Source organism: Phasianus colchicus, chromosome 1 (assembly GCF_987193195.1).
Source record: "Phasianus colchicus chromosome 1, bPhaCol1.hap1.1, whole genome shotgun sequence".
NCBI classification, from domain to species: Eukaryota; Metazoa; Chordata; class Aves; order Galliformes; family Phasianidae; genus Phasianus; species Phasianus colchicus.
In genome coordinates, this window is record NC_143436.1 from 57,277,862 (window position 1) to 57,305,784 (window position 27,923).

Genomic DNA, 27,923 nt, shown 5'->3' on the forward strand with positions numbered 1-27,923 from the left:
TTTGGTCAAAACCAGCAAGCCCCATTATGGGCCCTAAATAACTATGCTTTAATGTTGAGCAAATACAGTTCTGACTAATTTGGTGACCTGTAAGCACCCTGTGAACCTAGGTCAAATTAGTGACCAACCTATATATATGGGTTTTTTTCTGAAGAGAGCATTAAATTCAATAGACATATGGTTAATGTATGCATTCATACAACAATAATTTCTTTAAGAAGTTTGCATTACAGAAGCTAGTAATTACGTTATGCAACATTTTCAAAACTTGTTCCGCACAGTCATGATTAACCACATCACCATGTACATGTGTCTATAATTTTGCTCTTTGAGCCATGGCTTTTCATGGGAACTACTGTTATTGCATCAGCATTTGTCACCCACGGCGAAGTGAGAGGAATCTGATTCATGAGCAGAATCTTGCACAGGAGCTGTTCTCAGTGCCCTGCTTTTCACCTCAGACTTCTAGAGTCTGAGAGACTACCAGCTGGAAGGTGACAATCCCAAATAAGAAGCCAATTAAGATGAAAGCAGCAGTTACAGAGTCCTCCAAAATCTGTGGCCCCAAAAGTTGTGCTTAACTGCAACCAGGACACCTTCCCACCAACAATTTCCCCATGCACTGCTGCTGCTATGTCATGGCAGCCAATTACTCCAATTCATCAATGCCAGCAAGAAGCCTCTTGTGTTTAATTTTATTCGTGACCTCTAAACAGCTATGGTAGGGCACACAACTTCAACATACAGTGGAAGTTGGGTGCCTAAACTGATTACAGAATTGGATATACTAGGTTGGATGGGGCCCTGGGTAACCTGATCTAGTACCAGGTTTGGAGGTTGGTGGCCCTGCCTGTGGCAGGGAGGTTGGAACATGATGATCCATGAAGTCCCAACTCAAGCCACTCTATGATTCCATTATTCTATGATCTCATCAGTTGCTCTGTTACGTCATCTCTCTCATCGTCACCTCTAAACAGATTCATCTGGTGAGCTTCAGAGCAACCCTCACATGACGTGTGTCACTTTGACAAATGGGTTGCACCTCCTCTGGTGCAACCCAAGAATGGACACGGCTGCAGCTGTGTCCAGGACTGCTGTAGATGCCTTGGAGCTGGTGCCTGGAGCCATCATGCTGGAAAGAGGCTAGCACCTGTTGTGGAGCCAGAATCACTGAATTTTCAAGACTTTATCATGATAAATGTGGGGCAGTTTGACAGATGAGGCTATAACGGATAACTTTTAACATCTAGGTTGTATTTTCAGGTGTAAATGGAGCCATCTTCATTTGAAAATTTTAGGAAATTCACCCCAGGTCCCCTGTCTTGTCCATGGCTGTGTATAAATGGCACAGTGGTGTTACTGCCATATCTGCAGCTTGGCAGGAGTTACTCCATTGCGCAGACTTTGACTCCATGGCCTTTGAAGAGCCTGAGAACAAAACTCAAAGGAAAACACTGATCATAACCAGTGTCATGGCAGGAAAATAAATAACCAAACCATGCAATAAAGCAGCCATCAACCTGCCTTGTGAAGGGAATATATATTCTGCTCTCACATTTGTTTTAAAGCGTTAGGAGGCAAAAGTAAATAGTGCAGTGCACCAGCCTGGCAAGTGAGTGCTCCCTAACTTCGTGAGGAAGGAGCTGCATTCCCAGGGGATGACATAGAATCATAGAACCATAGAATCCTTTGAGTTGAAAGGGCTGTTAAAGTCCATCTAGTCCAACCCCCCTGCAGTGAACATGGACACCCACAGCTAGATCAGGGTGCTCAGAGCCTTGTCCAGCCTGATCTTGAGTGTCTCCAGGGATGGGGCATCCACCACCTCTCTGGGCTACCTATTCACCAGTGCAGAGCAGAGCGACAGGATCACCTTCCTCACCCTGCTGGCCATGCTGTTTTTGATACAGCCCAGGACATGGCTGGTTTTCTGGGCTGAGGGCACATTGCCTATTCATGTCCCAGTCACCATTCTCCATTACCCTCTGTGAGAGATTACTTTTAGTCTCAAAGCTTGCCTGAGTGCTTGCAGACAGCCCCTGCTGGACAGGCCTCACCTCTGCCTACGCATGGTTGCCAGGGGCAACAAAGAATGTCCTACAGATAAGCAACTGGAAGAATGGATTTTGTGCCAAATCACTCTTGGGGGATGGGCTCAGAGGGGTCTAGCTACCCAAAAGTAGAAAAGCCTGTAGACAAGTGCTGTATGTGGCATTATCATATAAAACCAGAAAAAAAGAAAAAAAAGAAAAATAAGAAAAAAAAAAAAAGGAAAAAGAAAAAAAAAGAAAAAGAAAAAGACGTTTTGAAAGGACTCTAAAACAAAGGAATTCCTTCACCACAGACCTGAAGGCTATGAGCTCATGGAATGCTGTGAATCTACTGTGGGACTACTTCTGCTTTCTATGAGGAACTCTTGCTTTTATTTCCTATCTTTCTTCTGTTGCTTTCTTCTCTATTCTTCTCCCCCAAGTCTAACTGGCTAGGATATGCAATAAGCTGGTTGGGCAACATTTGCCTCCTTTAAAATCTTAATCTCACTAGGTATATATATATATCACAAATCTCTCTCTGCCTACCGGTGCAAGAAACCCACAGTTCCTTTCTGTCAAGGCTGTCCAGGCTCCATCCTTACATTCCCCAGCTTGTGGGTTGACAGTGGAAATTGCCACGACTCAGGTGCAAGACTTGGACCCTCATGAGGTTCTCCTGGGCTCACTGCTCAAGCCTGTCAGATCTCTCTGTGCATCGCTCCTCCATTTCCCACCTTCTGAACCACTCACTTGAGGGCTGTGTGTAGAGCTCTACTAGTGAAGACTGAGACAAAAATTTTGTTGAATACCTCAGCCTTCTCCTTGTCCATTGTTACCAGCCTATGTTTAATAATGTACATTTATTAATGAGGTACGCAATGAGAAAGGCAAATACTTCCCTCTTGCCTGGTCTTGCAGCAGCATTTAAGACTAAGATTTTTCCTACAAGCACGGTGTTGTCCCACGTGCTTTGTACAGGTCAAAGGGGCAGAGTCCCCAAAGATTTCTGGAGTCTGCTGTGTGGCACAGTGTTTTGTGTTGAATTCAAAGTTACTCAATGAATTATCTCATCAGAGCACTGAATCGAGGGCGCCGGCAGTACTACTTAGTCACACATATGGTGCTTTGCTGTGATTTCCATTTCAAAGTCTACTGTCACTTATTTCTGTTTTTCTCACAGCTGCCCACTCCCAGTCTTTGCAGGCCCAGAATAGATTGCTGGCATATGTAAATAAATAGGATTCTCTCTCTGCCACACATGGTGGCATTGCAGACTGGACCATTCCCATTTAATTTTAAGATGTTAATGTCGTTAACATTCTTTTGTCTTTTTCCTGTCTTGGTGTTGTTCATTCTAGGGTATAGAACAAATGACAAAACAAGTAGTTACATGCTAATTTAATCAGCAGGGAAAGAAATATTGAGGAAAAAATCATGGATATATAGTGATAGGACACTTTCACTATCACTATAAGAGGAGGACAGTTTTAAACTAAAGGAGGAGATTTAGATTAGATGTCTGGAGAAAATTTTTCACTGAGAGGATGGTGAGGCACTGACACAGGCTGCCTAGAGAAGCTGTGGATGTCCCATCCCTGAAGGCATTCAAGGCCAGGTTGGATGGGGCACTGGGCAAGCCAGATGTAGTGCCTGATGTTAGCAGTACTGCCCATGGCAGAGGGTTGGAACTAGATGGTCTTTGATGTCCTTTCCAACCCAAGCCATCCTATGACTCTGCAAATGGAAAAAAAAAAAAAAAAAAACCACCACTAACAACAACAAAAAACTAAGTCCTGACTAACTCCAAGAATCCTCTGCATAATTCTTGTGAGATTCAAAATGAGTACTTACCAAGCCAGCCCCCCATAGAGAGGAGAAATAAATCTTGCTTCAAAGAAACCCGAGGCTTTGGGCAACACAGTTCTACAAAGACAAACTCACGGTACATCCTTACCACATCTTGCCTGCATGGCTACTTTGGGCACTGTCACATTTTCCAGCCAAGAGCAATACTCAGCGTGGAATTCTCATTCAGTGTCACTCAAGTAATCGTAGCCAGGTCCTACTGTCCCCAACTATTTCACTTTCCTGACCTACTTTAAAGTGTTGCACAGCCTCTTGTGTCATAAAATGGGCAGCACTGCTATCTGCAGAGCCACTGTGGAAAGAGATGGTCACTTCACACCTTGTGCTGGTGTTAGAGCAGCTGATGGTAGCATTACTCCAAAAGCTTAAGAGGAAAGATGAAAGTAGAGCACGGTGTAAAAAAGGTGCTGTTATTGTATGAACAGATTCTAATAGAACATGGGGAAGAGGAACTGATAGGTTCCTGTTTTTTCCCCTAGCTTGATGTATACTTACCTTCACAGTACATGCTTGGAGAAAGCTTGAAAACTCAGTTTTGCTCTCAAAAGAGATCTTCCTTTTTCCATTTGGCAGATTCCTTCTCATGATGAACAAAGATGAAACAAAAAGAAGGATGAATAAATCAACAGCTCTTTTTCTCTCATCTCTGCCTTGACTTTTACAAGCACAGGGCATTACTCTAATAGACGTATTTACATTTTGTATTTCTACACTATCTTATATGGTATAGGTGTCACCACAATAAAAGTAACAAGTCAAATTTCAATGAGAAGTGCTTGAATTGGTTTCCTTCACATATTTTTAAATAAAAATTGCTTTTTGACCAAAATAATATTTTATCTGTGGTTTAAAACTTCATTTTTTTCAAACAATAAACCAATTTAAAATAATTTTTTTGTACTGTCAGCAAAAGTCAAGATTTGATTTTTCAGGAACTGAAACACACCAAACCAAAACCTTTTCTATTTTTAAAAATAGTCAAGAATTCTAATAATTTTAGACAAAAAAATATGGTCATGTTGCCAAGCACTTTGTTACATTAATAATATCATACAAATGCTCCCCCTGTTGGCTGATTTTTAAAACCTATTCCAAATGTAATAGCAGTGTTATGAAGAGCTTATTTCTTTCCTTGAAATAAACAATATGACACAGAAGAATAATTCATTCAAGTTGCTGCCAATCTACAAGGCAAGCTTAATTAAATTTTTACAGCCGTTAAGGCAAATGATTTATGCCTAGAACTAGATAATAGGCACACATTGGAACTCTTAAAATTTAATTTTGAAAGGTTTGCAATCTGATTTTTCCTGGACCAAGAAAAGCACTCTCTTGCAGTAGAAAGAATAATAACATTATTTTATTTCCTTGTGGAGTGAAAAGGCACCATTCTGTACCATTAAGAAAAACACTTCTTTATTAGCGTTGACGACAATAATACCGTAACACTGAGGAGGAATTTGGGTGTTTTGTTTATGCACATTAAATTTCCAACAAGTAGTTCTTTAGGAGCTGGAGTGGTTTTGAGCCTAACAGTTGCCATCAAGAAAAAAAAAAAAAAAAATCTGTTTCCATGGAAACATCCGAGGTGGACCAAGCATGGATTAATCAAAATACAATGAAGCCTTTTTGCAAGGTACCAGAAAAAAATCGAGTTTAAATTGAGCACCGCTGCTCTTTCCTTCCATTCACACTGGAAAGCATGGGAAATTCTCCCCAAATGCCTATGTGACATACAGTTTAATTAGCATGGTAAAAAGTTAGTTTTCTTTATAGTTATAATTACTGGATGGTTATGAACCAAGAGCCAAAGAAACATTTGCATGAAAAAAAAAAGAGAGGGAGCGAAATAAATAAATAATTGAAAAATACATTTACATTCCTCTTTTATTTGCAACTGATTGTATCAAGTGGTTCTTTTTATGTTTAAAAAAAAAAAAAAATTTAATAGCTTTTTCTGTATTCTTAGCACTGGAGGCTCATTCCTTAGCACTGCAGGCTCATTCTGGTATTCAAAATCTGAGCTATGGTTTGGGGATGTTTTTTTTATTATTATTCTACATGATATCGTATCATTCTCAGCTGCCGCAGACAAGAAATTTCTGCCATCAGAATTTAGCTGTGAATTCTGCCATTGCACAAAGATGGACAAAAGAGGCTATGTAAAAGCCAACCTCCCTCAGCCGACGTTGTCAACAAAGACCTCACTGAAAAGCTGCGACATCCTCCATTTTTATAAGAACATTTTCAATGAAACTCTTCTTTTGACCATTCTTGGAGTTGGCAAAATAAACACTTTGTTTGTTTGTTTTTGTTTTTACAATAACTGGAGTTGTTTTCTAATTATTCCATGACTGGAAAATTGTTAAAAAAATATGCTGAAGATAAAAAAAAGCAGCGCACCATAATTGCAATAGAAACCAATAGATGTCAAATGATTGCAAGCCCTCCATTCATACACAACAACATGATACTAATGTCATAGATACAAATGCATTTCCACTTCTAATCCTACCTTGGAGAGAGGCTCTGGTCTGAAGAACTGCCAGCAACAGCATTGGCAGGGTTCCACTTTTGTGTTTTTCAAAGGTTTGGTAGCAAATACATTCATGGATTTTGTTCCTCTTTATTTTATTACTTTCCAGCAGGGAGCTGAGCATCAAGCTGGGTTTTCCATTTCCAGCATTGCCATTAGTAATAAAGGCTATGTCAGCCAAATTATGATCACAATAATCTGCGAGTAGTTGCTCTGTTATTAAGAGATTTGCTCAGCCATTGCTTGGGGAAGAAGCCCCAGGCTGGCGAGTGGCACATGTGGATACCTCAGTGTGTGGGGAGGATGAGCACTACCAGCTCCCGCAGGTTTAAATGAAGTAGAAAGCAGCAAATACTTCATTTCAGTCATTCAGGCGGGTGTATGTGACTGAATACACAACAGCATGGTCTGTGCAATCACACACTGCAGCGGCACATCCTGAGAAACAGATTAGAGTAAGTTAGTTTTTAACCACACTTCAGAAATACTTGTAACATGCTATGGATGGACTAGGTGATTTAGTGGTCTTTTCCAACCTTAATGATTCTATGAAATATTACCTGGGGCTGATAACCTGGCTCAGATGCTTTCAGGGCAGCATGGGGACAGGCACATCCCCCCTACTCATGCAGCAATGGTAGGTGCACAGAGCACTATGGGGGACAAGGGCGAGGAGGAATCACTCCACACAAGCCCAGGTGAAGCTGTGCAAGGGCACAGGCATGCCGAGTGGCACAGATGTCCTCAATGAGATGTCAGCTGTGGGAGATAGGGCCATATGGAAACACAGCTTCCACTCCAGTGAAAACACGGCCACATGGCATGTAGAGGAATTAACTCTTGAAGGGCTGCAGGAGAGACCAAAACTGCCCTATTGCCAGGGCTGGGATGTGTAAGGAAAGGTTTGAGGATGCCAAGTAGGATCAGGGTAGGGGGGATTCCCCGTGCCCCCTTAGACACTGTCCCCTGCTCTGCAGATCTGCTCCTTAGTTCTTCCTGCTCCATGCTGCATGCCTCAGAGGCTGCTCCCTCACTCACCAGCCTCTTCCCCCCCTTTGTAAGGACATAATGATCCTTCCAAGCTTTGGTTGCACTGGTGGGGTAGAGGGGCAGAAGGAAAGAGGGGGCCCTGAGGACCTCCTCTTCCCCTGAGGACCCTGAGGACCTCCATGGAGCCTGGCATGCATCTTCTTCCATTCTTGCTGGCCAGCTCAGCTCTCCCAGCTCACATGAAGCAGATGATCTCCTGCTCTCAGCAGCCAACAAAGAGGATGAAGGGCTTTAACTGTCATTTGTTGGGTTTCTGTCTGAAGCAGATTGAGACCAATTTCTTTCCTTAAGCTAATGCTTAATGTCCAACATCTCTTCACAGAAGCAGCTTCTTTTACTGGTCCATTTCAATATAAAATTGCCCTAATGGTCAGAATTAATATGAAGGTGCAAGAAAATCCTGAAACTACCTATCCCTTCTCCAGCAGCTCTGCTGACACAGATTGCCAGATCCCATATCACTCTACCCAGGCCTATACTGGAGATGCAAAAGTTGTTGAATATCACAGTGTTAGGCTCAGCAACCCAGCATTTCCTAATGTGAGCATCTTTCACCAGGAAATTTGGGATGGCCCTGGTGAAAATACCCCTTCAGAACAAACACCTTTTCACTGGGGAGTCTCTTTCTGTGGAGAATTAAGCAAAAGAGATAAAAGAAGTAATTATCTCCTTGCTAACTATGACAATACCTTTCTGAGGATAACACAAGTCGTCTTCTTTTTGAGGCAGCCGCAACGTCTCTCCATACTGAATGCTTTAAACACTGTTTTCTTTACAGTGCTACATCACATAGCGCTGGGGATGTGCCACCAACATCACTTAGGTGACAAGGGACATCTAGTGGCACCACCGTGCATACTTGCAGTTTAGCTTTGCTGTTAGGAAAAATAATATTATATTTACAGTAAAAGGCTGGTTATTTTAAAGGCCTGTAATGGGTAATAAAGCAAATAAACCTTCCCCCTTTACTCAGAGAAATGTATAGCTTCACTGCAGCTCATAACTGTGTGCAAGCCAAATAAATCAGAACATGGCCATGGCAAGACTCTATTGGTTTGGAATAGGAATCATTTTACAGACCATGGTTAAAAACAGGAGAGAAAAACCAGGGAGGCTAAGGCAGCTTCTCAGAGCAAGATGGAGGCAGACGGGGGATGGGAGCCTCAGACTTCTAAAGGCAGCATGTTATAAGACTGCAGGCTAATTCAGGTGGGAAGGAACATCAGGACATCCTGAGTTCAGCTTCTTGCTCAAAGCAAGGTTAGGTCTGAGCTCAGACAAAGCTACTCTGTCTCTTGTCCCTCCTTCAGATGTTATGAGAAGAGCCCACTACCTAAGTCGAAGTGTTCAAGGCCTTTCCTGCCAAGCCAGTCCCCAGCCTCTATCAGCTCTAGGGTTCATCCATCACAGGTGCAGGACTCAGCATTCATTCTGGCTGAATTTCATGAGGTCCTTGTTGGCTCCTTCCTCCCAGTTGTTTGAATCCCCATTTGGGACTACTGACCCTGGAACATTTGCAACCAAAGTTTTATAGTATATTTTAGAAATTTCACATGCAGAGGGGATCTCGTAAGTCCCTCGGGAGTTTATGAACTCCCAGGTGATCTGTTCCAAGCCCCCAAATTGTATATGTAAAGAGAAACCTCTCTCAAATGTGTTCTCCTTTTCCCAGTAGCATTATAGACTACACTTTAAACAGGACACTGAAAATAGTAGTCACTTAACATGCACACAAATCTCATGATTTCAAATATCCCATAGGAGATAGGGATGAGAACATTCTCCCACAGCAATGTGGCATGGCATGACTTCTGTTGAGGTTTGTGCAACTGGATTCCTTCTCACACAGCAGCTTCAGCCTGGAGTTAGGCAGGCTCGTACAGTTCTTCCTTCCCCACTTTTGGTCAGGTTTCACCACTACAATGGTCAGAAAGCAGTCCTGCAAGAAAAGGGAGTGGAGTGAGAACCAGGATTACACCCAACTAATCTACTTACATCAGTAACAAGGAATCAAAACACTTTCATTACAAACCTAGTGACAAAATCAATTTCACAGAATTTTCTTCATAAGCAGCACCTTGTTACATTTTCATATCTGTGTGCTCCTGATGAGTGAGATTGGTCTGGACACCAGGCATGTGGGCAGTGACTGAATCGTGGAGACCAGGGGAAGAAAATAAGGGTGGCTCGGGGAAAGCAGGGATGATACAATGGCACCCAAATCCAAAGCAGGCCAGTCAGAGAGTATTTCATTGGAAGGAAAATGCTATAGGTATTCACACACAAATCCTAGAGATTGGTCTTTTAATTGGTCACCAGCAACCATGGAGCTTCATAAGGTTTCTGCAGTCTCCATGCAGAAGGTACACAGTAGTACTGAGTGCCAATGGCAACCTAATAGGAAATAGCCAGTCCTTATCTTTTTTTCCTTCAGGCCACGTACATTATTTTACCTTTGATAATCTTAGAAAGTTTGCTATGGGGGTTCTTATGGTGGAATAGCTCTGCTGGAGGAGACATCCTGTTCTCCTCCGTCTCTCATTGTCTCTGTGCTTTCCCTGGTGGCTTTCCAGACACTCCTGGCTCTCTCCTTCAGGCTTCCAGATGTGCCTTTAGTCTCTCAAATAAGTTCCTGCTGTTGACCAAATCCGTGTTTTTTATTTTTTATGAACAGATTTTAACAGTTATTTTATGGGTTCAGCCAAAATTGGTACCAATAAAATGTTTAAATTGCAGACCCTGGAAGTCTCATAACGAGCAATGTAAACAACAAAACTCTTATAAAAAAAAATCCTTTGTGAAATGAGATTATAGTGCTAAATAAAAACCTCTCTCTACTCTACAATTTAAAATAAAAAGCAGCAATTAGGTGATTTAAGCAATGAACACGCAAAGAAGGAATCCAGCTGAGTGCCACATAATACCCAAACTGAAAATGCAACGATTACAGTAATGCTTCTTACTTTAGAGCTTTATTCTTGCTACATGTCAACACACTGGGTTGCAGGGTGGAGATGGGTGAGAAAGGAAGGACAGGAAGACCAGCTGGGGTTTTGGAAGACCAGGTTGTATTTCTTTCAACACAGAGGTGAGGTTATGCATTAGGCCTCAGGTCAACCTGGCTGCTTGTTGTCACTGAAAGAGGACAGATGCACTTCGCTCTCCTCTACACACTTAGTGCCAGGTCTCCTGACCCCTGCATTGCCCATTGGCCACCTCAGAGCTCCCATGTGGGGCTGCAGTACTGAGTCAGCAACAGCCTGCCTGGGGACTGTTTTCATAGTGCTTATAAACTTCACCTGACAAAACCCTCCCCAAAAAATCTGAGGTTTTAGCTCCACTGAAAGAGCTTTGATGCTCCTGTCTTTCCAGGTAGCATCAATATAATATTTTTTTCTTTTTCTGCAGCTCTGACCTGCCTGTCTTAGCTGTTTCTGTGAAGGCATTAGGGAAAAATACCCATATAACAGAGCAACAGTGGCTGTATCCGGCCAGGTGGCCAAACTCTCTGACCTCAATGCAGAGCTCTCGCGTGGCTGCAGCCTACCTGCATCTCAGCCCAGGCTCCCCATATGTGGTTAAGAATAGCAGATTTATTTGTTTTCCTCTTATGCCCTGTTCCAAAATAATTGCAAAGAAAATTTGTGGCTGAGAGGGAGTAAAAAATGGCACTTTGGAAGGTGAGAGAACCACAGAAACCCTGACTCATCAAACTCACTTTCAGCTTGTTTGCCTGTTTGTCTCCTTCCATCCATCCCTACTATTTTTTTCTACAGATTTTCCCTAGTGATCTCTCCTAGACTACTTGCTTTACCCACTCACTTTCTTTTCCCTTGCTCTATTAGTTTCTCACACTTTCTCATTCTTTCCTTTCCTTTTTGCCCCCTTCCACCCTTCTCTCCTCCCCTCCCCCCTTCCTACTCCCCATTCATTTCCCCTGACTGCCACCTTCTGCAAACACTGTGATCCACTATGAAGCAAGGTGTTCAAGAACCGTGTGGATATTGCACCGAAGGACATGATTAGTGGGCATGGTGGGGATGGGCTGATGGGTGGACTATGTGATCTTAGTGATCTTTTCCAACCTTAATGACTATGATTCTATGACTGCAGGCTGAAAGGAGGAGAGACAGAGAGAAGACATGGCATTATGGATCAAAAGACTAATGAGAACATTTTTTCATGGGAAAAAGTTAGAGAAATTGGTTTGCCTTTTCCAGCTCTTGAAAAATAAGCCCATATGTTCTATTAAGCATTTCACTGGAATTCTAATTAAATTAAACTCCGGTGTACACCTGTACATTCTCTTCTCCCCCACATTTTTTTCTTTCCCTTTTTTTCTGACCAAAACCACCATGCAGTGCCCTGCCCATCAGCTGCCACCTCGTTTTCCCCAGTGCTGACAGCAACTGGAGTACAAATGAGAATCTCAAATTTGCAGCTGGCTGTGGCATGACTATCAGGTCCCAAAGAGCACATAACACCTTCACCAGCCCCTTCGCTGCCTACAGCAAAAAGTTCTCCTCCCTCCCAGCAGCCAGTCCCGGGAGAGAGGCTGGAAGAGGAACAGGGCTTTAAATAGCTTGAAGTGTTAGATGCGAAACGTCCCAAAGTAAGCAACCAGCATGGGCTTACATGACCCCAGAGGAGCCTTATGTTGGTACGGAAATAGAAGGGAGGAACTATTTCCGAATACACAAGCTGCAGCACAGGAGCGGTTCCCGGTGCCCGCCGGGGCTGGCAGGCCGGTGCCGCACCAGCAGCTGGCACTGTTGCTCCACTGGAGGAGCAGTGAGGGGTTCTGCACCCCGTGCACACAGCGGGGTGGTATGCAGTGCCTGTACGTGGGTGCATCACAGTGGATATACACTCTGTGCGTGTTTATGTATCGGCATCTCACAAGGAAGGAAAAAGCTTGCTAACGTGCATACATGTACCACCCTCACTTAAACCCTACACCCGCAAATCTGATCCGGACGCTGAGACAGGTGGGAAATAGTGACGTGTTATAAAAATGGGGGAAATTCAGGTTGATTTCCTGCATGTCCCAAATCAGCATGTAACAATACATTCTCTGCCTCCTGTACATCATCTATTCCTGGAAAACAGAAGGCTCAGGGAAGACCTTATTGCTCTCTACAGTGATCTGAAATGAGGTGTGGTAAGGTGGGGGTTAGCCTCTTCTCCCAGGTAATAGCAACAGAACAAGAGGGAATAGCCTTAAGTTGCACCAGTTGAGGTTTGGGTTGGATATTAGAAAACTTTTCTTCTCAGAAAAAGTGGTGCTGCAGTGGCACAAGCTGCCCAGGGAGGTGGTGCAGTCACCATCCTGGAGGTGTTTCAGAACCGTGTGGATGTGGCACTGAGGGACGTGGGCAGTGGGCACGGTGGGGATGGGATGGTGATTGGACTGGGTGATCTTAGTGGTCTTTTCCAACCTTCATGATTCTATGAAAACACTTCACAGAAGAAATAAGTCTTCTAAACTCACTCAAATAATAATGAGGGTGTGGAATCTTTCTTCCAAAGAGCAGGATCCTCTTCTGCTCATACAAAGAAACAGACATTTGCCTTCTTTCCCCATCACTTCACAAGACAAGGAGAAGCCACAACATAGCAAAAGATAAAAAAGGAATCAAGTTACTTCACAACTACTTCAGGATTTGTCAGAAGCTGAGGAGGTTAAAACCAGGAATGACTGCAGCAGAGAGAGAGAAAATTACTGAGAAACAGTAGAGATATGCAAGGAAATTGATCAGTTTGGGGGGTTCAGAAAGCTGGCCAAGGAGCTAGAGGAAGGGGAGGGGGAAGGAAAAGAGAAAGGGAAAGAGGCTTTGTCTAAACAGCGTGCTACAAGAAACAAGAAAAACACTGCAATAGCAGCAGTGAAATCCTTCCTTCCTGTGACTGCAGCAGCAGCAATTTCAGAACAAATTGGGGGGCATATATACAGTGCATTTGATTTATTAGCTTGAAAAATAAGTACTTCATCTACACTGGGGACCTATGCATTTCTTGGTGTGGGGAGAAAGAGAAGGCCATTCAGCAACACCTTAGCACATCTGCCTGTTGCAACAATCCTCAGCAGGAGAACCACACTCTGGGAGCAGCATCTGAGTTTCTCCATGAGATACTGGCATAGCCCCGGTGACATTTTTGCCAGAGAGAGAGTTTGTCCTCCAGTGAGCACATTAACTCAGAGGAAAGCTACCATGAACTGAAGACTCTTCAATCTTTGTAAACCCTGAAAGAACATAGAACAATAGCAATCCTCGTACAGTCTCCCTTCAGTATTTATTTACTGTAACCTGTAGCTCTGATATGTGTAACTATATACATTTGCAGTCTCAGCAGTCTATGTGTGTGGAAGAGAGGGATACGGTGATGTCTCTTTCAGTCTTACCCTATGTTACAGATCAGCAACTGTCTGAGGGGAGATGCTACGTGACCACAAAAAATGAATGCACAGCACTGTGAAAGTAGCAGCCAGTTTCTGAGTGCCTGTGCCACGTGAATATCTTATAAATAAGTCGGCTCGAATCACACTTGCCTATGGCCTGCATCCTCAGTGAGTCCATCAGGCCATGTAGGAGGACAGCAGTTTTGTGCCAGTGGCATGTTTGTGGCACCTGGAAGTGCCAGAGGGATCCTTGCATGGAGACAAAAAAATGGATTTTCATCTGTATCTAGTAATTGAATTTTAGGATTTCCTTCACAACACACCTTTAATCTCACTGCTGCCCTCCAGAAAACTACAGCAACAGTGGAACCACCAGATGCCTGTAGTTACGGGGAAAGCTGAATCCTGAAATGCCACTGCTATATGTCCCCTCAGCTCCAGATGACAGTGCGGAGCTGCCCCTGTGGCCCACTGGCCTTCTAGAGCCCACAGGCTGCACCAGTAGCCCACAGCACAAGCGAGGACACCCAGGAATGCTGCCACAGCCTAATGGCTTCCAAAGCATGGTTTGAGTGTTGCCAAGCAGACTACATAAGTGTTAGCACTTGGCTGAGGAGAAGAGATCCATTCAGGCCTGGTTGTGGCCTGCCTCTTCAGCCCCAGGACCAGCCACCAAGGTGGGCTTGCACTGACCCCGCTGGCGGGGATCTCCTTTGTGACACCTTCATGAAGAAGCAAAGGTTCTGCTAGGGTGAGGTGAAGCAGCCAGCAAAGGAGCAACGCCTGCACTGCATGAATCACCCTCACCTTTCGGAGGAGGAACCCATCTATCCCCCACATCCTGCCTGTGACATGAGGAGAGATAAAATATGCTGGGGAGGCATGATCTGGCCTGTGGCCCAGCTGTCTGACCACAGCAACCACACTCTTTCCTTATAAACAGGACACTGTTCCTTCTGGGTATCTGTGATTTGCTAATTCAGCCTTATTCAGCTCACTAGGCTTTTTTTAAAAATGAATTTTCCAAAATCAATGCAGTGGCTGTGGAATGCTATTGGAAAGTACCGCGTTTCCTGCAGTGTTGGTAAAACATGGAGAAATCTGCAGTTGCACAGCCACTTGAAGCAGGTTTATCAGACACCTGGAAAGGTGTTATTAGCCTGGCTCCTGAGGAGACTTCAGAGCTGAGCTCATCTCCTGAGACTGAAACTCACTGGCACCTTACATCATGGCTCATGAGAGTGACATCACCACCATCATATCAGGCACTTACAAGGGGAACAGAGGAAGCAGTTGATAGCTGAGGTAAATCTGCTCTAGCAAAGCATCTAGAGAGCAGAGTAAGTGGCCCCAGAGGGGATTTTCTTTCTTCTCTCTAGCTAAAGTAACCACCATTAACCTCCTCACTATTCATTTTTCACCTTCATTAACACCAGTGCAGTATTCTCTCTACACCAAGGGAGGGCCGAAAATAACTCACCATGTTAGTTACCTGGGCATGGTTATAAATATGCCATAAATAACCACTACAAGATTGTCTGCTGTCTTGCTGTGATCAAGTATTTTGCATTCTCTCTGTCATGCTCTCAAGACTGCTCACCCTCACCTGAACAAGGTCTTGGTTACTGCTGTTCCTTCTCTCTGAAAAGCAAACACTACATTAAAGCAGGCAAAGCATACATATGCAATGATGTTTTGGGATAGGGCAAGAATTTATAGTCTTTAAATGACAGAAAGATCCAGGTGAAGCCAAGGGCCTCCTTTCTGGCACCAGGGATGATGAAGCAGCAGTGTAGAGCTCATGGGAATGATATGAGACCTTGATCCTTGGTCATCCTTGAAAACAGCCCTGAGTGATGTTTGCCTGCAGTTGATTCTTCTACTAAATATGCCTTCCAGTCCTGTCACCCATGAGATCACAACTTCATGGAGTAGAAGTTCTGTTCCCCAAATTTAAGATGACACATATTCTTTGTGGGGACTGTGACTATAGCAGTTGCAGGAGATGCAATTCTTTCAGAATTTCCAGTTATTTTACAAGGACAACTCTCAGATCAAAAAGGGGCAGAGTTAACCCATTTCTCTGCCAGCTCGTCCCTCCAGAAGTAGATGCCAATCTTTCTTTGGACTTTGCCTCTGAATGAGAAAGGTAACCAGAAGTCATCAGATAAGAAACTGGACACAGCAAAATAGTCAAACAAACCTGAAGGACTTTGATAATAAACACACAAGGAGTTAAGACACTTTCACATAGATTCCTATGCTTCAGCATGTAGGAAAACCTGTGGCAGGGATTTCATTTAGAAGAAAAAAAATGCACCATTGAGATCTTTCTAACAACCTCCACCCACTCCTCCTGGGCCATTCCATCCCACAGGCAGACCACAAGCTGCAGAGGGGTGATCCTTTGGGCGCCACACAGGACAAGTGTAGGAGTGCCCTTGATGGCAAAATAATATAAACAGAGATAAGGGCAGCAAAACATGAGCGAGCAAATGAAAATGCACTCTGATGACCAGAAAAATCCTGGCTTTCTTCCTAGAAAAGCTGTGGTACTACCTGAACCACTGAGGCCTCCCAGAGCAGAGAACAACATCCACACTGGCTAAATAAATTGAGCAAGAACATCATCATCATGACAAAACCAAAGTGTCTAGATAAGTGCAATTAGAAGATTGGGTGTAAGATCGGTGTGCTCCCAGCAGTGGAAAAGGACATGCAAACTGAAAAGCAACAAACTGAAAAGCAGTTTAGCCGATGTAAGTTGTTATTAGTTTAAACACACCCAGCTGAATCCATTTGCCAAGATGTCTCTGCTGGAAGCCCCAAAGGGCAGCAGTCATGCCAGCTGTGCTGTGTGCCTCAATAGTGGTCCTGATGGGCACCCAGCACCGTGGTGGTGGGTCTGCTGCCCCTCTGGAAAAACAGGCATCCACAGCAACTGACACCATATCCTTCATCAGACCAAGTCTCTGCCAAATCAGCCCATACCAACAGCCTGCTCTGCATTCCCACTGGGTATTGTGTTGTTCTTACCTCTCCCTCTCTTTTTCCCACGCATACACACATGTACTAAAAATGCACACAATCCATTGTTCATTAAGTGTAATTTCTTAGGTTTTGCTTTCCAGCAGGCATCCTCTGCAGCTGCCAGCACTTTCTCAGGTTTAAATGTGCCTTTCACCTTGGTCACTGCAGAAAGAGAGACCACAACATGCAGCTACATCTATAGTGGTAGCACCAACACACAGGGGAATCAGAGACTCAGTGCAGCCTGTTGGCTCTTGGTGTCAAAGAATAACTCTGCTTGGACTCACAAAAGGAGCAATTTTTCCTTTGAAAAATTCTCTCTCCTATTTCTTTGATGCCCATCTGCCATCAGTATTCAAGCACGTAAATCTGAGCAATCCCCAAAAACAGGTGGTAAGAACCACCTGGAACAAAAAGCTCTGTTTGTGCAGCTCTCCCATCCCTCTGACATCCCGCACCCAGATGCTCCACTAGCAGGTGCTTGGAGGTGTTCTCCTGCTGAGTGGGAGCAGCAGCGTGACAGCTTATCTTTACACACCGTCTTCAGTGTCCAGCTGATCTGGGAAAGAACTGAACATCAGGCACATTCCCAGGCACTCTGCCAAGCTGGGGCCAAAGGGTAAACAGAAAGCAATGCGCAGGACGCAATGTGTCTTTTTAAAAAAAACGACACCAGGTGGTCGATGAAATGATCCAGAACAGAGGTCTGTGAGCGAACATTTCAAGTTCTGCTGTAGCACCTTATTAAGTGTATAGAGGTCTGTGACTTTGGAGTGGGCTGCATTCTGGGAGAGCCACGTCAGATGAGATGTTGAAAATTCTCCATCTCCTCCACAACCGCCGGCGAAACCACCGTGGCACTGAGACCCACACTGCCGGTCCTCCCTACCAAAACTCACTTCCAGTACCACTAAACAGCAAATTGCCACCAACAGATTTATTTTGTTCTTTAACTGAAGCCTCCTATAACACAGCATGCAAACCCTAACGAAAGGCATTTGTACGCCACTGAGGGTCGATACCATAGTTTAACACAGAGCAGCTTTGTGAAGGGAGAACAAGGATCCTGCAGTGTGCTTTTAGGGCTTGTGCTTCCTATGGCCAGCCCCGGATCTCTGTTCTGTGTTAATAAGCTGCTGCTGTAATCTGCACCAGGGTGGTCCGGCGAGACGGCAGCCGTGGGACAGCTCGGAGGGGAAGCGCCGCGTGCAAAGTTCCCCCACTTATCTGGCCTCTTTGCATGAACAATGCTGGCAAAATCACCCATGCGTATCACGGAGCTCTGGAAGTCATGCTGCATCTCTTAGGTTTCATGCTGGTTGCTTTAAAGACTCAGTGGGCGAGAAAAGGGCCCTGCTTCTCAAAGAAATAAGCTCCCTTATACCCAAGAGACAGCTGGCACAAAAGCTGCACCCCTTCAGCAGCAGCTCCAGAAGAGCTGTGGGGTATCATGAGGGTTTCTTGTGCACAGGAAGCCACCCTGCCATACAAGCTGATATTCCAGCGATTTCCCTTTGGCTTCATCAGTCTCTTAGCTACTTCAGAATATACACTTAGTTAGAATTCAAATGTCATAAATTTCCATGCCTTCATCCCTACCTTTTCCAACAGAGAAGTGTGTTTGTTCTCTCAGCAGTCACAAACTGAAAGCTTGGGAGCTGCTGGATGAGACTGCAGATCCAGCATCATTAGGAGGAGCCTGGGGAAAGGGAGACATACAGGAGCTGCTTGGGATTTACTTCGCAAAAGTCCAGTCCAGAAGACCACCATTGCTATAAGAGAAATTGATTTCTCTTCACCTGACTGGAAAGGAACCACGGGCTTCTATCCCACTCTGTTAGGGCAAAATTTTCTACAAGTTTAAGAACCATATCACAAAGCTTTGTGAGGAGGTGTGAAAATGGTCTATTAATTTATCTGTTCTTAATCAATTTACCCAAACTAAGCAAGCTCTCATCTGCTTGCTTGAGCAAGCTGTGCTGCTTCACTCAGCATACATGGAGAGCGAGTCAAGCCTCCCAGTCCTCAGAATCCTGTAGCTGCAGACAGCCTACCCTTACCTGCCTTCTTCTCCCTTGGGAAGGCAAAGAAAGCCACCAAGTCTCTTCAAAGCCAAACACCAGGTGGAAGTGAGGCAAAAACCACAGTGAACCAGATAATTTACAGAATCAGATCGGCAATGGCAATACACACCCAACTATGCTTTTAGTTACTATTTTCTTACCTTTTTGTCCTGTCCCTTCCCCTTCCCACTCCTTGGTTTGCATCCTCAGGCTGTGAGGTTTCCCCTAGTTTCAAAGGAGTAGCAGAACAGCAGTGTAAGTTCCCTACATGCAGTGGAGACTCTCCAGAAGATTCATAAACCTTTCCCTACACTGGCCAGAGCTTTCAACCAAAGGGCCAGAAAAAAACTTGTCTTCTTTCTCATTTCATAAGGAGATTCTACACAGTTCTAGCACCGGCACTGCAGCACGGACCTTTTGAAGTGGTTTCTGGGCATGTGTTTTCTGTTTATTTTCTAATAAAAGAGAATCATATGCACTGAGTTTTCTAAAAAGCAATTGCCCAGGGAAAAAGCTATAAAAACTGTAAAAGTCCCTGACGCTTTCTGTTACCACTGCATTCAGACTGCTTTGTTTACAAATGCAACCAACCTGTTACTTAATTAACTTTTTTTTTAGGAAATAAAATCTGGGAAAGTTTATTGCTCCACTATGGCAAATGTGTTTTCTGAACAACAAAGGGGACTGTGATCACTTTTACTGACATCCAGACATCTCAGAAGTGGTTGAGAGGATGTTTCTTGGTTTGCAGAGGGACTCATCACAGGTCATACACTGCTCCCACTGAAATGTGCAGTCCAAGGGTTGCCTAGGCAGGGAGCAGCCCCAGCAGACAAGCTCCAGGAGGTGTAGGTCAGGTCTGCACCACCCTTTCCTTACCTTTATGTCTCCAGTATCACCATGTTACCTGCTGGAATCTCTTCTCCCCACCTTTCTCTCCACCAGCACCACAAAACTCTCCTTTTGCTGTGATGAAGAATGAAAACCAGACATGCCATTTCTGGCTTTTTCACAAGGAAACCTTCCATTGCTCTTTCCTGCCAGCCCCTGGTGTTGCCCTGTTGGCATGATGGATTGGATGTGGTGCTCAGGGATGTGGTTTAGCAGAGAGTTGTTAGAGTTAGGCTAGTATGGTTAGGTCATGGTTGGACTTGATGATCTTTAAGGTCTTTTCCAACCTGAGTAATTCTATGATTCTATGATTCTATTAACACGTGCCTATTTCAGAGGTACAGGCTGCCCTCATAAGAGTGGAGATTTAGGTAAGAATTGTGGAGGAGGGACCCCGTGTGCAATGCAACAAGGATCTAGATAGGGTAAAAATTAATACTATAAATAATTGTACAAATGTGTTTCCATAGTATATATGAATATTTCTGCAGAACAGAGGGTAGTCCCGAGCATGAAATTGTCCAGAAGAAGGAAGTGAGGGAACGAGAAGGAGACAAAAGGAAGAGATTTATAAAAGAAAGGGGCATTTAAAACTACAGTGGTGGGGCAGCCTATAGAGAAACTTAAATATCAGCCTGCAGTAAAGTCTGTGTAATGGGATCTCCCAGCTCTGAGGGAGGTTTCAGCTCCCCTTCCCAGGCCTATCTCTTCGACCTTGCCTCTGTCACATAAACGAACAGAAATGAACATATGTTTTTAAGTTTGTTTCTAAAATAACCAGAGCGAAGCAGAAATACTGCACTGCCCACACCAGGCTCTCCTCGGGGGAAAGCGGAGAGAAAAACCATGCGTGCTCGTCACACCAGATGAAGTGCTACGGCGACAAGGGTTTATACAAAACAGAGCTAAAGCATGGTCTGTGGGGTGCCAGCTGCAGCATGCCACGGCTCCCAGCCCAGCCTTGCTGGTCCCTCAGGCATACATCAGCTCTGTGGAGTGGAGGTCACCAAGTGCCTAGTGAGGACATATCCACCACGGCGGGGTTGTGTCATGTCACGGCGGGGCTGTGGGTGGGCTGTGCATAGGCTGCATGCAAAGGCAGGATATTGCTGCCTTAGGCTTTGCTGGCCCTTCCAAGACAGAGGTAGGTGGGCTCCAGGTGCTGAGGACATGCTTCTGTCCTTCAAAGGATGCTAGAGCAGCCCAAGGGTGCCCTGATAGGCTTCTTCCTCAAAAGCAAGGATCCCGGAGCTTTAATCGCAATAGCAAAAAAACAAAAATGAAAACAAAACAAAACAAAAAAAGGTATCGAGAAGTAAAGAGACATGAATGACAAGAAACAAGCATAGGCAGGAGATTAAGTGTGGATGAAATCAGCTGCTTCCCAAAGAGGCAAGAGGGAGCAAAAAGAGTGTGCACACGTTTCATCCTGATTGATCCCAACAAAAGTAATTTCTATTTCAAAATCAAAACATGAAGGTAAGCATCAGAATGAAGAGATCTGGTCTTAAGAGCTGCTTCTTATTGTATATTATTCCACAAGTTTATAGCCTCAGGGATAGCCTTGTACCTAGGGGAGGGAGACAGGGAGAGCACAGAGCTCAAGCAGCCTCTTAGTCCGAGTCTGTCCCCACCCAGAGCCACATACAACTCAAAGCAAATCCTATGACCCAGCATCAATGAGTCCTGTAATTCCTCTACGTATTTTTGGTATTGTTGCAAGCACACCTTTACCTGCAAAAGCCGTCTGTGACTGTATCTACATTCATTTTTCTTCTTTCTGCCCCAGACTTTGAGTCCTGCAGAGCCTTTTCATTTCACGGAGCTGCTTCAGGCTAATGTTCTCCATAGAAGAAACAGGGCATGTCCACAGCAAATAGAACAATGTCAGCTTGGGTTTTTGTGCCCTTCTCCCTGAAATTCAGACACGCAGGCTATTCAGTAATTATTATTATGTTGGCAAAGGCATTCTCTCATTTGTCAATATGGAGACCTGATAGTTTTCAGGAAGGACAGTAATAGGACAAAGAGAAATGGCTTTAAACTAAGACAGGGGAAGTTTAGGCTAGATATTAGGAGGTAGTTTTTCACACAGAGGGTGGTGATGCTCTGCAGCAGGTTGCCCAAGGAGGTTGTGGATGCCCCATCCCTGAAGGCATTCAATGCCAGGCTGGATGTGGCTCCAGGCAGCCTGGTCTGGTGGTTGGCGACCCTGCACATAGCAGGGGGTTGAGACTAGATGATCATTGTGGTCCTTTTCAACCCAGGCCATTCTGTGATTCTATGATACGACTTTCTGAAAGACAAAACATCAAACTGGAAGGAGGACTCAAAACCTCCTAAAACATCACTTACTGAGACCGTGAATATGACTTAAAATACATCTACAAATGAAAAAAAAAAAAAAGCTGGAAAAAGTAATTCTCCTTTTTGGAAAATTTTATTACTTCTTCTTCCCACAACAGCATGTGTATAACTTGAATTGCCATCACAGAACACAGCCAGCATCAGAGAGCATACATTGCTTTTTTTTTTTTTTTTTTTTTTTTCAAAGTGATTAAAAGTTTCAGGATCGAGTACTTCAAAGATGCTTTGCCAAAAATGGGAAGAAAATATCACGAAACAATTTAAAAAGCTCAAATTGGCAATGTCTTCAATTGGTTTTAAAACACTTAATAAAAGTATAGTAATACAGTCCTACCCTAGGGCCACTATTAATCTATTATGGCTATGAGAGATCCTAAATAACCTGTGAAGCTAGAAAAGAACATATTGTTCTTTATTGATGTTGACTAAAGTAATTACAGAAGATTTAATAAATCATCTCAGAAAAACGAAGTTGTTGCAAGCTCCCCTTTCTTGTTATGACAGGCAGCCCATGAGTTATTCTGGGTCCATCCCTAGCTCTGCTCCCCCTGCTTTTCCACTCTTACGCAAACAAGAAATCGCTTATCTGCCTCCATTTCTTAATCCGAAATTGGATCGCCACCATTTAATTTGCAGAGATGCTACAGGAGGGTTTTGGGCAAAGAACAGTGTCTGCCTTGTGGCTCAAGATGGCACAAAGCATGGGAATGTGGCAGGGTGAGGGAACAGACCTTTAATGAGAGGCAGATAGTTGATCATCAGCTCATTAAACCTGCCAATGAGCTTCAAATGTGCAAGGTGGTCTGGAAGACTAGTGATAGGCTGGCAATGCTTGGCAGAATACGGTAAGCGTGTTACACAATACACCAGGAGATTTCCCAATCTTACAACGTGCATGTGAACATCAAAAATTCAGTGGCAACACGGGAAAAAAAAAAAAGCAGAATGATTTGTTTTTCACCTGCACTGAAAATCAGACAAAAAGAATGGCTGTTCTCAGCTGAGGGGTCCTAAGAGGACAAAGTAGGACAAACCCTCTGTGGTCAGCAAGCAGCACACTAGTAATCACAGAATATCCTGAGCTGCAAGGGACCCACAAGATCTTCAAGCCCAGCTCCTGGCTCCACACAGCACCACCCAAAATACAAACCCTATGTTTGAGAGCAGTGTCCTTGAGCTCTGACGGTCAGGGCCATCCCTACTTCCCTAGACAGCCTGTTCCATGCACAAATAATAACATGGAATGGGAAGCTGAGTGCACTTGCACATCCAGCCAACCAGATAAACCCTCTTTCCACGACACAGAGATACACAGAGAGCTCTTCCTGCACCTGTGGGCTCCTGCCCACACAAAACCAAGCTCTCTGGTCTCCTACAGTGTTCTGGCACACTTTATAAAGCATGCAGGTAAAACAAAATGCACCAGCGGGCTGCTTGAGAGCCAACCCTTCTAGATGCCCTGTTTTTACTTACAGAAGGTGTTTCCCACCAGCAGGAGACACCGGTAAAGCCCACGGTGTTGGTCATTTTTAAAGCATTCCCAAGCAATACGTGCAAACAGAGAAACCACCAGGCTGTTAGGCTTTACCTTCAGGAATTTCTTTTTGATCTGTTTCCTCCTTCTGACATTGGCTCTGGGGCAGGTGAAATGTACTTCAAAGGAAGAGCCTCCGTGGAAGAGATGTGCCGCTGGAACTGCTGTGAGCAGCCAGGCTGCACACTTTGGCAGCCTCATCTCCAAGCCTGTGTTGCTTTCACCTTGTAAAAATGTACAAGGTAGGGGGAAAAGTTCTTATTCCCTGCTTTTTTTTTTTTAAATCTCACCAGGTGTTGTGCCATGGAAACCCTTGTTGTGTTTTTGCATGTTGTCCTAATTGTAGCAAAGGTGCCAGTGTGGCTCTGCTGCAATTAGTCAGACATGTCTGCCTGTTGCTGAAGGCAAGGAAAGAAACAGCATGCCAGTGAGACTTAACACAGAAAACATCTGTTTATTCAGTACAAGGAAGTAAAATGATAGCTCATCACAGCTGAACTGGAAGACCTAATGCACAGCCCTAAGGTGGACCTGAGACATACATGTGATAGGTTATGTGAGGGAAATGCAGGAAAGTAATGCTGTGTGGAGGTAAGGTGAGCCCAAACTGAGCTCTGTATGAACTGGAGGCAAGGAAAAGCACAAGTCTGGGGAAAAAGCTGAGATCTGGTGGTGATTTCACCATTTCCTAAGAGCATGATTTGAAGTAGAATCATAGAATCATAGAATGGCCTGAGTTGAAATGACCATAATGAGCAACCCCCCTGCTATGTGCAGGGTCACCAGCCACTAGATCAGGCTGCCCAGAGCCACATCCAGCTTGGCATTGAATGCCTTCAGGGATGGGGCATCCACAGCCTCCTTGGGCAACCTGTTCCACTGCTGCTCCAGAAATAACCTTGGTCCCAGTGACATCTCTGGCAAAACAGTCTGGAGTGAAGCCACAATCTCACCTACAGCAGAAATGGCAGGTACCAGCATAATACAGGCTATTACATGCTACATAACCCTCCCACCTCCAACTTCTGATCGTCTAGGCTACAGATGATGAGTAACCACTTGTATGTAACAACATACTCCCAAGGCCCTCTTGCCCATCCCCTCCTTCAGTCTTTTTGCCAGGGCCTACCAAGAGGTGGGCACAATATGTGAGGTATTTTCCACCAGCACTGGGTAGACGGCACACTGGAAATCCTCAAGTCCTGGATTTACAGGATGCCAAAGGAAAGATACTTCTATCGGATAGGATCGAATAGTCAGCGAGGCTAAATGAGGTTAGATATGAGGATGCTCACTTAGAACCAAAGATTAATGCTTTCCTGCATGATGAGGGCAGGTATCTGAGGAGTCCAGAGGCCACAGTGCAGCTCCTGACATTTGCCTGGGGGAGCTGAGAGAGGGTGTTCACCAGCTTCAGGCTCAAGCATGTGCCACAGCAGACAGTCTGGAGCAGAAACTGAGATACTGCTGTTAGAAGAAAGTGATACCATCAGTAAACAGACCCAGGAAAAGCTAAGCCACTTTTGCTTAATTGAAGGCTCAAACCGAAGAATGAGGGCAGTGCCTGGTGGACAGCCATGCACAGAATCACAGAATCACAGAGTGGCCAGGGTTGGAAGGGACCTCAAGGATCATGAAGCTCCAACCCCCCTGACACAGGCAGGGCCACCAACCTCCCCATTTAATACTAGACTATGTTGTCCAGGACCCCATCATCTGGCCTTGAACACCTCTAGGGTTGGGGCATCCACACCTCTCTGGGCAGCCTGTTCCAGCACCTCACCACTCTCTCTGTAAAGGACTTCCCCCGACATCCAACCTAAACCTTTCCTCCCTCAACTTAAAACCATTTCCCCTTGTCCTGCTGTTATCTACCCTTGCAAAGAGTTGAATCCCCTCCCATTTATAGGCTCCCTTTAGGTACTGAAAGGCTGCAATGAGGTCACCCCACAGCCTTCTTTCCTCCAGGCTGAACAAGCCCAGCTCCCTCAGCCTGTCTTCATAGGGGAGGTGCTCCAGCCCCCTGATCATCTTTGTGGCCCTCCTCTGGACCCTCTCCAACAGCTCCCTGTCTTTCTTGTTCTGGGAGCTCCAGCCTGGACGCAGTACTCCAGATGGGGCCTCACAAGAGCAGAGTAGAGGGGAACAATCACCTCTCTGTCCCTGCTGGCCACCCCTCTTCTGATGGGTAAAGGACCAGTGTTCATGCTCATACAGCATCCACTGCAGACACGCTCAGCTCCAACACCCAAAGCAAGAGGAGAATCAGATGTGGAGCCAGCTCCTGGCACAGGATCCACACCAGCACGTGCTCAAAGTAACACCACAGCCCCCAGCCCATGCCAGACCCAACACACACAGGAATGAGAATGGGCAGAGGTGGCCGTGGCAGGGCCGGGCACAGGCGCAGTGCCGCAGTGCTGGAGGCAGCGGGAGGATAATGTGGAGCAGCTGCTGGCATTCCGTGTGCGCCCAGGAGCCATCCAACCCAGTGGTCGCCTGACTTTTCCAGCATTACTCAGAGTGATGGAACAGCGTCAAGGATACCTAGGAATTTCCCTTTTATCACAGCTGTAGCCACAGCGCGTTTATAGGAAGCAGAAGGGTAAGCGGCCCAGCCGTCAAGTATTTTCCTAATTCTCTCCACAGGCACAAGTGGTAGCCACATTTTCTCCCCCTCCTCACGCTTTCCTTACGGATCTAGCAGAAGTGCTGTACCAGTGCTGGAAAAATTGGGTTTTGCACTACTTTCTGGGTCTTGCAGAGAAGGGTTTCAGCAAACACAACGTGTATCACACTGCCAGTACTGCAGAGTTGCAAGGCAGGCAGAGCCTGAAAGCAAACCTTAGGCCTCCGAGGCAGCACTCACCCAGAACTAATCCTTAGCAGGCAAAAATAATTTAAATAAACCAGAACATGTCGCTTAAGTGTTCCATTGTTTGCAAAGCAGTTGACATGCAAGATTGGGAGCCAGGAAAAAGTGTTTGCACAGAAACTCCCAAGCTGGCCCATTAGACCAACTGTTATCCCGGCTGCAATCACGCGCATTATGCAACAAACACGATCAAAGGGAAAAGATCAGGAACGCTCCCATGCGAGCAAACCCTTGGCCACTGCGAGAGGGAATTACCCAGCAATATAAGGTATCGCTCATCTCGTTGGGTGTCCTTGAGAGCTCCACCGTGGTGCACGGGAAGATAATTAGAAGCTGGGACTGGAGATTAAATAGATGCTGCAACATGGTGGGTGCTTTGGTTTGGGTTGGTTGGTTGTTGTTTTTTTTTCCACAGAAAAATATTCTCAATCTCAGTCTAGAACATTTGTTACTGAACAAAGTGGTGAGAAAAAAAAAAAACGAAAACCCTCACTTACACTTATTTGTTGGGGGTAAGAAGAGAGACTGGAATTTTCTTTTTAGATGTATTTGTTGATCACACTGAGTGAGGAAAAAGGAAAAGAAATATCAGCCTTGACACGCCCTACTAAAACCTCTGCACTGAATGGTTGTAAATACACATTACAAATAGGTGCTCCGCAAGCATGACAGACATATGCTGGTTCATGTGAGTTATTAAGGAACTAGGCTGAAAATATGCAGGCTTTAAGATGAAGTTTTAAGAAATTTTAACTAAAAACACGTGGAGAGTGTGCAGATGATGGCACGTAGTGAAGCGCAGCTCCTACAGAATGTAGAAGCAGTGTGGCAACATGCTTTTTTTTTTTTTATCTCATCGAGAAACATTTTTAATCTAATGCTATTATCTCACAGAGAAACACAAGCATAATTATGGTACTTCCTATTTTCCTACAGGTCACCCACCTCTAGAAACTCACTAATCTAATCTACAATGTGTAAACATGCCCCAATTTACAAGAACTGAGAGGATGCTATTTTTAACGTCATCCCTTGTCCAAAACACTGGCCTGCTGACAACAGGAGGGCAACCCACAAATCTCAGAGAAAACATGAAACCTGAAGTTCCATCCTTTCCAGTCAACAAATCCTTCCCATTCCCATCTTTTGACTTGGGAGAACTGGGGAGTTCTCCCCAAAGAATTCAAAGAGGGTGGCCTCTTTACCTTAACAGACTGCTGATGAATTTTGTTCAGGTAAGGGACCACTAAGCACTTTCTTTACCCAAGAATTTTGTTA

General features: G+C 44.7%; 1 long non-coding RNA gene across 1 annotated transcript; it reads right to left on the reverse strand.

The window, feature by feature from the left end:
• LOC149919639 (uncharacterized) lies at positions 1-27,807 on the reverse strand. Its single transcript, XR_016468301.1, has 10 exons — positions 25,066-27,807; positions 21,604-21,783; positions 19,858-19,944; positions 19,140-19,203; positions 18,515-18,614; positions 8,819-9,424; positions 8,175-8,360; positions 6,415-6,873; positions 4,395-4,476; positions 1-3,767 (listed from the first exon to the last, which is right to left on the reverse strand). It is a non-coding gene; the product is annotated as an uncharacterized LOC149919639 (long non-coding RNA).
• Positions 27,808-27,923: the final 116 nt, after the last annotated feature.